General features: G+C 46.4%; 1 protein-coding gene across 2 annotated transcripts in view; it reads left to right on the top strand.

Annotated features, from left to right (window-relative positions):
- Nucleotides 1-835: 835 nt before the first annotated feature.
- The window catches only part of LOC142104651 (adhesion G-protein coupled receptor G1-like), a 67432-nt gene continuing 55438 nt past the window's right edge, over nt 836-12829 (top strand). The window contains exon 1 of one of the 2 annotated variants that reach the window (XM_075189447.1): nt 836-1208. The gene's annotated coding sequence lies outside the window, so the exon portion shown is untranslated. Of the gene's footprint in view, nt 1209-12459; nt 12560-12829 lie in introns of those variants that run through there. The other variant, XM_075189448.1, reaches the window with a different exon arrangement.

Genomic DNA, 12829 nt, shown 5'->3' with positions numbered 1-12829 from the left:
TGGTGGGACATAATGGTAACATCTCTCTAGGCACCGTGCTCCCCATACACATGAGCCTGGGCACCCCTGACCCTGTTGCTGGTTCACCGGTTGTCCTTCCTTGGACCCCTTCTGGTAGGTACTAACCACTGTACACCGGGAACACCCCACAAGACCTCCCGTTTAGGAGATGCTCTGACCCAGCCGTCCAGACATCACAATTTGGCCCTTGTCAGAGTCGCTCAGATCCTTACGTTGCCCATTTATCCTGCTTCCAACACATCAACTTCAAGAACTGACCGTTCACTTGTTGTCTAATATATCCCACCCCTGACAGGTGTCATTGTCACCAGATAATGTTATTCCCTTCATTTGTCAGTGGTTTCAATGTTGTGGCTGAGCGATATATATATATATATATATATATATATATATATATATATATATATATATCTATCTTCTACAGTACAAAGCTGCGTGTCTATACAGTATTACTGAATTCACTATGTCCCATTATGTAATTAATCACCAGCTTGTGTGTATTATAATATACATGAATAGTCATATGGTACAATGCAGACTGTGAATATGTAAATGAGATTTTACCATGAGTCAGAGCTCTGTACGGGGACAGATAAAACACATGTGATGAGCACCCATGTTACTCACCAGAGACTGCGGACTGTCACAAGAGACTGCCACACAGCAGAGACAGCCACACAGCAGAGACAGCCACACAGCAGAGACAGCCACTCACCAGAGACTGCGGACTGTCACAAGAGACAGCCACACAGCAGAGACAGCCACTCACCAGAGACAGCCACACAGCAGAGACAGCCACTCACCAGAGACTGCGGACTGTCACAAGAGACAGCCACACAGCAGAGACAGCCACTCACCAGAGACAGCCACACAGCAGAGACAGCCACTCACCAGAGACTGCGGACTGTCACAAGAGACAGCCACACAGCAGAGACAGCCACTCACCAGAGACAGCCACACAGCAGAGACAGCCACTCACCAGAGACAGCCACACAGCAGAGACAGCCACTCACCAGAGACTGCGGACTGTCACAAGAGACAGCCACACAGCAGAGACAGCCACTCAGCAGAGACAGCCACTCAGCAGAGACAGCCACACAGCAGAGACAGCCACACAGCACAAACTGTCACTTAATAGAGGCTGTCACGCAGCAGCTGCGACTGTCGCACGTCTCGCTGGAGACACAGTGAGTACGGTCTGGTTACTGTACAATACAGTTAGACAGTCTGTTAATTTACTGAGTGTGTCTGTGTATAGATATACATACATACATACACACATATATATATATACACACACACGCATGCACACACATATATACACACACACACATGTATACACACAGGTATACGCACACGCATGCACACACACACAGGTATACATGCACACACACAGGTATACGTACACGCATGCACACACACACAGGTATACATGCACACACACGCACACACACACAGGTATACATGCACACACACAGGTATACGTACACCTACACACACACAGGTGTACGTACACGCATGCACACACAGGTGCGCACACACACACACACACACACACACACACAGGTATACGTACACGCATGCACACACAGGTATACATGCACACACACAGGTATACGCACACGCATGCACACACACACAGGTATACATGCACACACACGCACACACACACAGGTATACATGCACACACACAGGTATACGTACACCTACACACACACAGGTGTACGTACACGCATGCACACACAGGTGCGCACACACACACACACACACACACAGGTATACGTACACGCATGCACACACTGGTACACACAGGTATACACGCACACAGGTATACACACACACACACACACACAGGTATACATGCACACACACAGGTGCACACACAGGTATACGCACACGCATGCACACACAGGTATACACGCACACAGGTATACATGCACACACACAGGTGCACACACAGGTATACGCACACGCATGCACACACACACACACACAGGTATACGCACACGCATGCACACACAGGTATACACACACACAGGTATACATGCACACACACAGGTACACACACACCTTTATACATACACACAGTTGCATTTCTGATCTAATTTAAGTTTTTTTATTTAGAATATTTTTATAATATTTCTTGTGCACAATTCTACCAGTACTGTACACATTTATCAAGCTCTGTAGCAAACACTGTCAGACTCCTTGTAACGAGGATTGAGATCAGTATTAGTCAGCGCAGGTCATTTGTCCAGCATGTTATATAGTCTATATCTACATACATTATTGTGTGCGTATATATTTGTTAGTTACAATAGGAGAATCTCTCTGAACAGTCATAGCAGCTGTGACCACCACTGCCAACGGCGTAACTATAATAATACATACTATAAATAGTCCATGCGACCGTGGGCTCCGGCAGCACGGGGGGAATAATGAACTTATTTAGGCAGTTATATGATTTGGTAACTGATATGAATAAATGGCTAGAATTCACCATATTGCTATTACTGCGACTACTGACTGGGGATGGAGCAGATATCGTGGTGGATAGTGTTACATCCGTATATAACGTTTGCCATAAAGAATCTCCGATGCTATCAATGTGGTTCCAAAGCACATATGTTTTAGTGGCAATAGTATAACAAGACAAAGTGTGGCGCTAACACAAGCTTCTATCACAACTTATAGCCACTGGTGAACAATTTATACACCGTACAGTTGTAAAAAGCAGTGACATCACAAAGATAGTTACAGTATTAAGGTCTTCATCCATAGGTCGAAGGGTCTTGACCTCCCAAGAACTCGACGTGGCATTGGTGGATTCCTCTGGTCACTGTCCTTCCTCAGGCTCTCTGCTTTAGATCTGTATAAACTGCTTTTTATGATCCCTGTGTACTGACTATTTCTTGTATGAAAAAGTGATGTTATTTATAACTAGCATTAGGTGCGAACGTAACATAACACTGGAAATGTTCTCATGCGATTGTGAACAGAATGAGACCACATTATATTTTATAGTAACTTAAGCAGATTAAACTTACTGCATGTTGTTATTCGCTAAAATAATGATTCAATTGTGTACAAATCGCATCAGAACCAATATTAGTGTACAGAAAATATTAATTACCACTTTCATCCAATTATTAAACTTCCACAATAGAGAGTCCCATTACCAAACATGTCTAGTTACACCCCTGCTGCATTACATCATGTAACATGTCAATGAATCACATGATTATATGGAAGTCCCAGGCTCACATGTTGTAACTGGGAATGTACAGAACTATAGTAATATGCAAACATCCACAGTAACGTCTGCAGAATGTCTAATGCCAGTCTCTCTGTATAGTGATATATACCCCATATAGGAAGAAATCTATATACTGTGCAGATAATAGCAGTCTACATGCCGGCTGCACAGTCTACATACTGGCGGCACAGTCTACATACCGGCTGCACAGTCTACATACCGGCGGCACAGTCTACATGGCGGCGGCACAGTCTACATGCCGGCTGCACAGTCTACATGCCGGCTGCACAGTCTACATACCGGCTGCACAGTCTACATACCGGCTGCACAGTCTACATACCGGCTGCACAGTCTACATACCGGCGGCACAGTCTACATACCGGCTGCACAGTCTACATACCGGCGGCACAGTCTACATACCGGCGGCACAGTCTACATACCGGCGGCACAGCCTACATACCGGCTGCATAGCCTACATACCGGCGGCACAGTCTACATACCGGCGGCACAGTCTACATACCGGCTGCACAGCCTACATACCGACTGCACAGTCTACATACCGGCGGCACAGTCTACATACCGGCTGCACAGTCTACATACCGGCTGCACAGCCTACATACCGGCTGCACAGCCTACATACCGGCTGCACAGTCTACATACCGGCGGCACAGTCTACATACCGGCGGCACAGTCTACATACCGGCGGCACAGTCTACATACCGGCGGCACAGTCTACATACCGGCTGCACAGTCTACATACCGGCGGCACAGTCTACATACCGGCGGCACAGTCTACATACCGGCTGCACAGCCTACATACCGGCGGCACAGTCTACATACCGGCTGCACAGTCTACATACCGGAGGCACAGTCTACATACCGGCGGCACAGTCTACATACTGGCGGCACAGTCTACATACCGGCGGCACAGAGCAGACGCAGAGTAACAGGCTCCGTATTTGCCCCCCATAGATACCTTATTACATGCTCTGTGGGGCTATTGATTCACAGTCGTGTTAATCTGGTCTGGTCATAGTTTATGTGAATCTAAATTGTTCAGACATCAGAGTATAAATGTATAATGAAGTGATAATATAATGTACAGTGTCCCCCGAGAGATCAGCCGCAGTATCAGGTCAGTATCATACTACTGGGGGAGGTGGGGGTCATATTGATGCAGAGTCATTGTCCCGGCAGCCGCACTTCATGGGGAGGGGAGACGCGTGGTTTGTGTATTGGGTCTAATAATGAATGTCACAGTGCTCCCTAGTGGGTTAGGGGGTACATACCCCTATATACACAGCTATCCCACAACTCTTCTAAGCTTGTACACAGATCTCACAGAGCAGAAAGTGTTAACTGAGAAGGGGAAACTCATTCACACCCACAGTGTACAGCAGATGTTACTCAGATAGGTGGTATCAGATTGTATCTAGGATGTGTGGGAACATACAATGAATGACATGAATTACAGAAATATACATGGACGGAGAGGTGAGGAAACTCTGCAGCGAATCACTTGACAACCTTTCATTACACAAAACTTCTGTAATACTGCTCAATTCAGCTTCATTTAGGACTTAAATGAATCATGTGTGTGAGGGAAATTGGGACGATAGTCAGGGACTGTCTCCATTACATGTGTCACTTTTCTGTGTTTATATTGGGGACATTGAGCTAGAAGGAAGTTTATTCACTGAACTGAAAGTGAAAGGTACAGAGAATAGGACTGAGGAACAGACAATGATGTCTGTGACGGGACACAACTGAGAGTATAACTGGTGTGGAGGGGTCATCTTAGAAAAAGACCAAATAAGAACGGTTAATATGAAGGATTTAAACCATTGCCGTATACGCCAAGTGAGTAGTACCGTATTCCACTGCAAAATGGTCGCACCGTTTTTTCAGTACAAAAGATTGGTTTATAACCTTTCATCGCATAATCGTCGCAGGGTAATTCTGTTCATCATGCTGCTTAAAACATAAACAGCAGCAATGTATTCACCAGGGGCATATGGATACACATTTATCTCTTGCACATTGCGAGCCTTGGAGCACATTTATCAATGTTCGGCAAAAATTAAAAATAGTTATCACTCCTTATCGCATGGATAAGGATTGAACTATTTCTCAAATTTATTAAAAACGGATCACAGAAACAGCAGTTCCGATAAACTGCTGTTTCTGTGATAAAAAAAATCACACTTACCCCCCTCTTCGGAACGCGGTGTCCACGGATCTTCTCCAGGTCCTCTTCATTTTTCTTTACTCTGGAACTGCACATGTGCAAAAAAACATCCCCGCTCTGTCTCTGCAACTATAGTTTGCAGAGACAGAGCGGTGAGTGACAGGGAGGGATCATGTGATCCCTCCACACATGTGCTGTCCAGCTCTGCTCGTCGGAGCAGAGCTGACAGCACTGAAATCTGACAATTATGATAATGTACGAAGCTGGAGTACATTATCAAGACAAGTTACCGGAAAAAACTTTTTTTCGGAACTTGTTAGATTGTGCTTGGGAGTAGTCACCATACTGTAGAATGGTGACTGCTCCCAAAAACGAAAGGGAATGCAAAGCAGCAGATATCCACGATATGTGCTGCGATGCACCGTTCATAAATATGCGGGACACAGAGGGACATTTTTTTAATGGTAAGTGCACCATCATTATTTGTTAAATATGCCCCATTGTCAGTATATTCCTGAAAGCCGACTTGTGTGGTTTGTTTAGAGCGCTGCAGCACTAACGGTATTGTTACTTAACCCAACAAAGAGCTGTAGGCCGGAGGCGAAGCTGCCATAAGTGAGTCACATCTTCTGTGCATCCTAATCTTCCACCAGACACTTGACAGTTTTTAAGTAATACCGGCGTAACTTTTTTTTCACATAATGGTCGTACCCCACTTTTTTGCAAAAAAATTGTGGCATAAAATCTGCGACGATTATGCTGCGAAATACGGTAAATGCTACAGAGAAGATGATGGACTGTTGCATCAATTGTGGCAGACAAGGAGACTGTAGAGGGTCCAGAATAGAGTTATTGGAGATGTAGTGATCATCTGTGATGATCTATTCCAATCATTTAGAAGAATAGGACAGGTAGGAGATAAGGGGGAAGCTAAACAAATGGAAAAAGTAACGGTTTTGTAATCGGAAAAATTGGTACATCTTATGTACAGGAACTGACCTATAGGGGAACAGACAACGTGCTGAGTATCAGTCTATAGGGGAACAGAGAACAAGCTGAGGGTCAGTCTATAGGGGAACAGAGAACAAGCTGAGAGTCAGTCTATAGGGGAATAGAGAACAAGCTGAGTATCAGTCTATAGGGGAACAGAGAACAAGCTGAGTATCAGTCTATAGGGGAACAGAGAACGAGCTGAGTATCAGTCTATAGGGGAACAGAGAACGAGCTGAGGGTCAGTCTATAGGGGAACAGAGAACGAGCTGAGGGTCAGTCTATAGGGGAACAGAGAACAAGCTGAGGGTCAGTCTATAGGGGAACAGAGAACGAGCTGAGGGTCAGTCTATAGGAGAACAGATAACAAGCTGAGGGTCAGTCTATAGGGGAACAGAGAACAAGCTGAGTATCAGTCTATAGGGGAACAGACAACGTGCTGAGTATCAGTCTATAGGGGAATAGAGAACAAGCTGAGTATCAGTCTATAGGGGAATAGAGAACAAGCTGAGTATCAGTCTATAGGGGAACAGAGAACGAGCTGAGGGTCAGTCTATAGGGGAACAGAGAACAAGCTGAGGGTCAGTCTATAGGGGAATATAGAACAAGCTGAGTATCAGTCTATAGGGGAACAGAGAACAAGCTGAGTATCAGTCTATAGGGGAACAGAGAACGAGCTGAGTATCAGTCTATAGGGGAACAGAGAACGAGCTGAGGGTCAGTCTATAGGGGAACAGAGAACGAGCTGAGGGTCAGTCTATAGGGGAACAGAGAACAAGCTGAGGGTCAGTCTATAGGGGAACAGAGAACGAGCTGAGGGTCAGTCTATAGGGGAACAGAGAACAAGCTGAGGGTCAGTCTATAGGGGAACAGAGAACAAGCTGAGTATCAGTCTATAGGGGAACAGACAACGTGCTGAGTATCAGTCTATATGGGAATAGAGAACAAGCTGAGGGTCAGTCTATAGGGGAACAGAGAACAAGCTGAGAGTCAGTCTATAGGGGAACAGAGAACAAGCTGAGGGTCAGTCTATAGGGGAACAGAGAACGAGCTGAGGGTCAGTCTATAGGGGAACAGAGAACAAGCTGAGTATCAGTCTATAGGGGAACAGAGAACACACCGAGGGTCAGTCTATAGGGGAACAGAGAACGAGCTGAGGGTCAGTCTATAGGGGAACAGAGAACAAGCTGAGTATCAGTCTATAGGGGAACAGAGAACAAGCTGAGAGTCAGTCTATAGGGGAACAGAGAACAAGCTGAGGGTCAGTCTATAGGGGAACAGAGAACAAGCTGAGTATCAGTCTATAGGAGAACAGAGAACAAGCTGAGAGTCAGTCTATAGGGGAACAGAGAACAAGCTGAGAGTCAGTCTATAGGGGAACAGAGAACAAGCTGAGGGTCAGTCTATAGGGGAACAGAGAACGAGCTGAGTATCAGTCTATAGGGGAACAGAGAACACACCGAGGGTCGGTCTATAGGGGAACAGAGAATGAGCTGAGGGTCAGTCTATAGGGGAACAGAGAACAAGCTGAGGGTCAGTCTATAGGGGAACAGAGAACGAGCTGAGTATCAGTCTATAGGGGAACAGAGAACAAGCTGAGAGTCAGTCTATAGGGGAACAGAGAACAAGCTGAGAGTCAGTCTATAGGGGAATAGAGAACAAGCTGAGTATCAGTCTATAGGGGAACAGAGAACAAGCTGAGTATCAGTCTATAGGGGAACAGAGAACGAGCTGAGTATCAGTCTATAGGGGAACAGAGAACGAGCTGAGGGTCAGTCTATAGGGGAACAGAGAACGAGCTGAGGGTCAGTCTATAGGGGAACAGAGAACAAGCTGAGTATGAGTCTATAGGGGAACAGACAACGTGCTGAGTATCAGTCTATAGGGGAATAGAGAACAAGCTGAGGGTCAGTCTATAGGGGAACAGAGAACAAGCTGAGTATCAGTCTATAGGGGAATAGAGAACAAGCTGAGTATCAGTCTATAGGGGAACAGAGAACGAGCTGAGTATCAGTCTATAGGGGAACAGAGAACGAGCTGAGGGTCAGTTTATAGGGGAACAGAGAACGAGCTGAGGGTCAGTCTATAGGGGAACAGAGAACAAGCTGAGGGTCAGTCTATAGGGGAATATAGAACAAGCTGAGTATCAGTCTATAGGGGAACAGAGAACAAGCTGAGTATCAGTCTATAGGGGAACAGAGAACGAGCTGAGTATCAGTCTATAGGGGAACAGAGAACGAGCTGAGGGTCAGTCTATAGGGGAACAGAGAACGAGCTGAGGGTCAGTCTATAGGGGAACAGAGAACAAGCTGAGGGTCAGTCTATAGGGGAACAGAGAACGAGCTGAGGGTCAGTCTATAGGGGAACAGAGAACAAGCTGAGGGTCAGTCTATAGGGGAACAGAGAACAAGCTGAGTATCAGTCTATAGGGGAACAGACAACGTGCTGAGTATCAGTCTATATGGGAATAGAGAACAAGCTGAGGGTCAGTCTATAGGGGAACAGAGAACAAGCTGAGAGTCAGTCTATAGGGGAACAGAGAACAAGCTGAGGGTCAGTCTATAGGGGAACAGAGAACGAGCTGAGGGTCAGTCTATAGGGGAACAGAGAACAAGCTGAGTATCAGTCTATAGGGGAACAGAGAACACACCGAGGGTCAGTCTATAGGGGAACAGAGAACGAGCTGAGGGTCAGTCTATAGGGGAACAGAGAACAAGCTGAGTATCAGTCTATAGGGGAACAGAGAACAAGCTGAGAGTCAGTCTATAGGGGAACAGAGAACAAGCTGAGGGTCAGTCTATAGGGGAACAGAGAACAAGCTGAGTATCAGTCTATAGGGGAACAGAGAACAAGCTGAGAGTCAGTCTATAGGGGAACAGAGAACAAGCTGAGAGTCAGTCTATAGGGGAACAGAGAACAAGCTGAGGGTCAGTCTATAGGGGAATAGAGAACAAGCTGAGGGTCAGTCTATAGGGGAACAGAGAACGAGCTGAGTATCAGTCTATAGGGGAACAGAGAACACACCGAGGGTCGGTCTATAGGGGAACAGAGAACGAGCTGAGGGTCAGTCTATAGGGGAACAGAGAACAAGCTGAGTATCAGTCTACAGGGGAACAGAGAACAAGCTGAGAGTCAGTCTATAGGGGAACAGAGAACAAGCTGAGGGTCAGTCTATAGGGGAACAGAGAACAAGCTGAGAGTCAGTCTATAGGGGAACAGAGAACAAGCTGAGGGTTAGTCTATAGGGGAACAGAGAACAAGCTGAGGGTCAGTCTATAGCGGAATAGAGAACAAGCTGAGGGTCAGTCTATAGGGGAACAGAGAACGAGCTGAGTATCAGTCTATAGGGGAACAGAGAACACACCGAGGGTCAGTCTATAGGGGAACAGAGAACGAGCTGAGGGTCAGTCTATAGGGGAACAGAGAACAAGCTGAGTATCAGTCTATAGGGGAACAGAGAACACACCGAGGGTCAGTCTATAGGGGAACAGAGAACGAGCTGAGGGTCAGTCTATAGGGGAACAGAGAACAAGCTGAGTATCAGTCTATAGGGGAACAGAGAACAAGCTGAGAGTCAGTCTATAGGGGAACAGAGAACAAGCTGAGGGTCAGTCTATAGGGGAACAGAGAACAAGCTGAGAGTCAGTCTATAGGGGAACAGAGAACAAGCTGAGGGTCAGTCTATAGGGGAACAGAGAACAAGCTGAGAGTCAGTCTATAGGGGAACAGAGAACGAGCTGAGGGTCAGTCTATAGGGGAACAGAGAACAAGCTGAGTATCAGTCTATAGGGGAACAGAGAACACACCGAGGGTCGGTCTATAGGGGAACAGAGAACGAGCTGAGGGTCAGTCTATAGGGGAACAGAGAACAAGCTGAGGGTCAGTCTATAGGGGAACAGAGAACGAGCTGAGGGTCAGTCTATAGGGGAACAGAGAACAAGCTGAGTATCAGTCTATAGGGGAACAGAGAACACACCGAGGGTCGGTCTATAGGGGAACAGAGAACGAGCTGAGGGTCAGTCTATAGGGGAACAGAGAACAAGCTGAGGGTCAGTCTATAGGGGAACAGAGAACGAGCTGAGGGTCAGTCTATAGGGGAACAGAGAACAAGCTGAGTATCAGTCTATAGGGGAACAGAGAACACACCGAGGGTCAGTCTATAGGGGAACAGAGAACGAGCTGAGGGTCAGTCTATAGGGGAACAGAGAACAAGCTGAGGGTCAGTCTATAGAAGAACAGAGAACAAGCTGAGAGTCAGTCTATAGGGGAATAGAGAACAAGCTGAGGGTCAGTCTATAGGGGAACAGAGAACGAGCTGAGGGTCAGTCTATAGGGGAACAGAGAACGAGCTGAGGGTCAGTCTATAGGGGAACAGAGAACGAGCTGAGGGTCAGTCTATAGGGGAACAGAGAACGAGCTGAGGGTCAGTCTATAGGGGAACAGAGAACGAGCTGAGGGTCGGTCTATAGTGGAACAGAGAACAAGCTGAGTATCAGTCTATAGGGGAATAGAGAACAAGCTGAGGGTCAGTCTATAGAAGAACAGAGAACAAGCTGAGGGTCGGTCTATAGTGGAACAGAGAACAAGCTGAGTATCAGTCTATAGGGGAATAGAGAACAAGCTGAGGGTCAGTCTATAGGGGAATAGAGAACAAGCTGAGGGTCAGTCTATAGAAGAACAGAGAACAAGCTGAGGGTCAGTCTATAGAAGAACAGAGAACAAGCTGAGTATCAGTCTATAGGGGAATAGAGAACAAGCTGAGGGTCAGTCTATAGGGGAATAGAGAACAAGCTGAGGGTCAGTCTATAGGGGAATAGAGAACAAGCTGAGTATCAGTCTATAGGGGAATAGAGAACAAGCTGAGGGTCAGTCTATAGGGGAATAGAGAACAAGCTGAGAGTCAGTCTATAGAAGAACAGAGAACAAGCTGAGGGTCGGTCTATAGTGGAACAGAGAACAAGCTGAGGGTCAGTCTATAGAAGAACAGAGAACAAGCTGAGTATCAGTCTATAGGGGAACAGAGAACAAGCTGAGGGTCAGTCTATAGGGGAATAGAGAACAAGCTGAGGGTCAGTCTATAGGGGAATAGAGAACAAGCTGAGAGTCAGTCCATAGGAGAACAGACAACGTGCTGAGTATCAGTCTATAGGGGAACAGAGAACGAGCTGAGGGTCAGCCTATAGGGGAATAGAGAACAAGCTGAGGGTCAGTCTATAGGGGAATAGAGAACAAGCTGAGAGTCAGTCTATAGGAGAACAGACAACGTGCTGAGTATCAGTCTATAGGAGAACAGACAACGTGCTGAGTATCAGTCTATAGGAGAACAGACAACGTGCTGAGTATCAGTCTATAGAGGAACAGAGAACAAGCTGAGGGTCGGTCTATAGGGGAACAGAGAACAAGCTGAAAGTCAGTCTATAGAAGAACAGAGAACAAGCTGAGTATCAGTCTATAGGGGAACAGAGAACAAGCTGAGGGTCAGTCTATAGGGGAATAGAGAACAAGCTGAGAGTCAGTCTATAGGAGAACAGACAACGTGCTGAGTATCAGTCTATAGGGGAACAGAGAACAAGCTGAGGGTCGGTCTATAGGAGCCCAGAAAACAAGCTGAGAGTCAGTCTATAGGGGAACAGAGAACAAGCTGAGGGTCAGTCTATAGGGGAATAAGCTGAGGGTCAGTCTATAGGGGACTAGAAAACACACCGAGGGTCAGTCCATAAATGGTAGTTATTTGCTGTGTATATCTGCTGGGTGGTGATGTTGGTGTTGATGTTTATTGATGTTTCTTCTTTGGATCTCACAGCTAGAATAGGATTTCTGTATGTCTCTTTATATGTGTATTGTATGTAGAGTAACAAATGGGGAACGTCTCTATTCAGCAGCCGGCATACAGATCTAGATTGGTATCTGTCACCTGTCATTGGTGGCTGCATCTAGCTGCTGTGACTCATCCCCAGTCACTGGGACACGTGCAATGTCCTCATCTCATAGACAATGCCGGGATTCAGGATGTGGCTGTGTGAACTGGCTGGGAGGACGTTCCCAGCTCTCTACATGCCACAGGGGAGGAGAGGCACAGTCACAGGAGAGAGTGTAATACTGAGGTAAGAGGCACTGCATGCAGTACAGGGATGGGAGTCAGTGTAATAGTGAGGCATGAGGTGCTGCATTTAATGCAGAGGAGAGTCGGTGTAATACTGAGGTAAGAGTCACTGCATGCAGTACAGGAATGGGAGTCAGTGTAATAGTGAGGTATGAGGTGCTACATCTAATTCAGAGAAGAGTCAGTGTAATAGAGAGGTATGAGGTGCTGTATTTAATGCAGAGGAGAGTCGGTGTAATACTGAGGTAAGAGGCACTGCATGCAATACAGA

This window comes from Mixophyes fleayi, chromosome 10, assembly GCF_038048845.1.
Source record: "Mixophyes fleayi isolate aMixFle1 chromosome 10, aMixFle1.hap1, whole genome shotgun sequence".
Classification (NCBI taxonomy): Eukaryota; Metazoa; Chordata; class Amphibia; order Anura; family Limnodynastidae; genus Mixophyes; species Mixophyes fleayi.
Note: the sequence above shows the minus strand (reverse complement) of the source record. Positions and strands in the feature narration are given on the sequence as shown.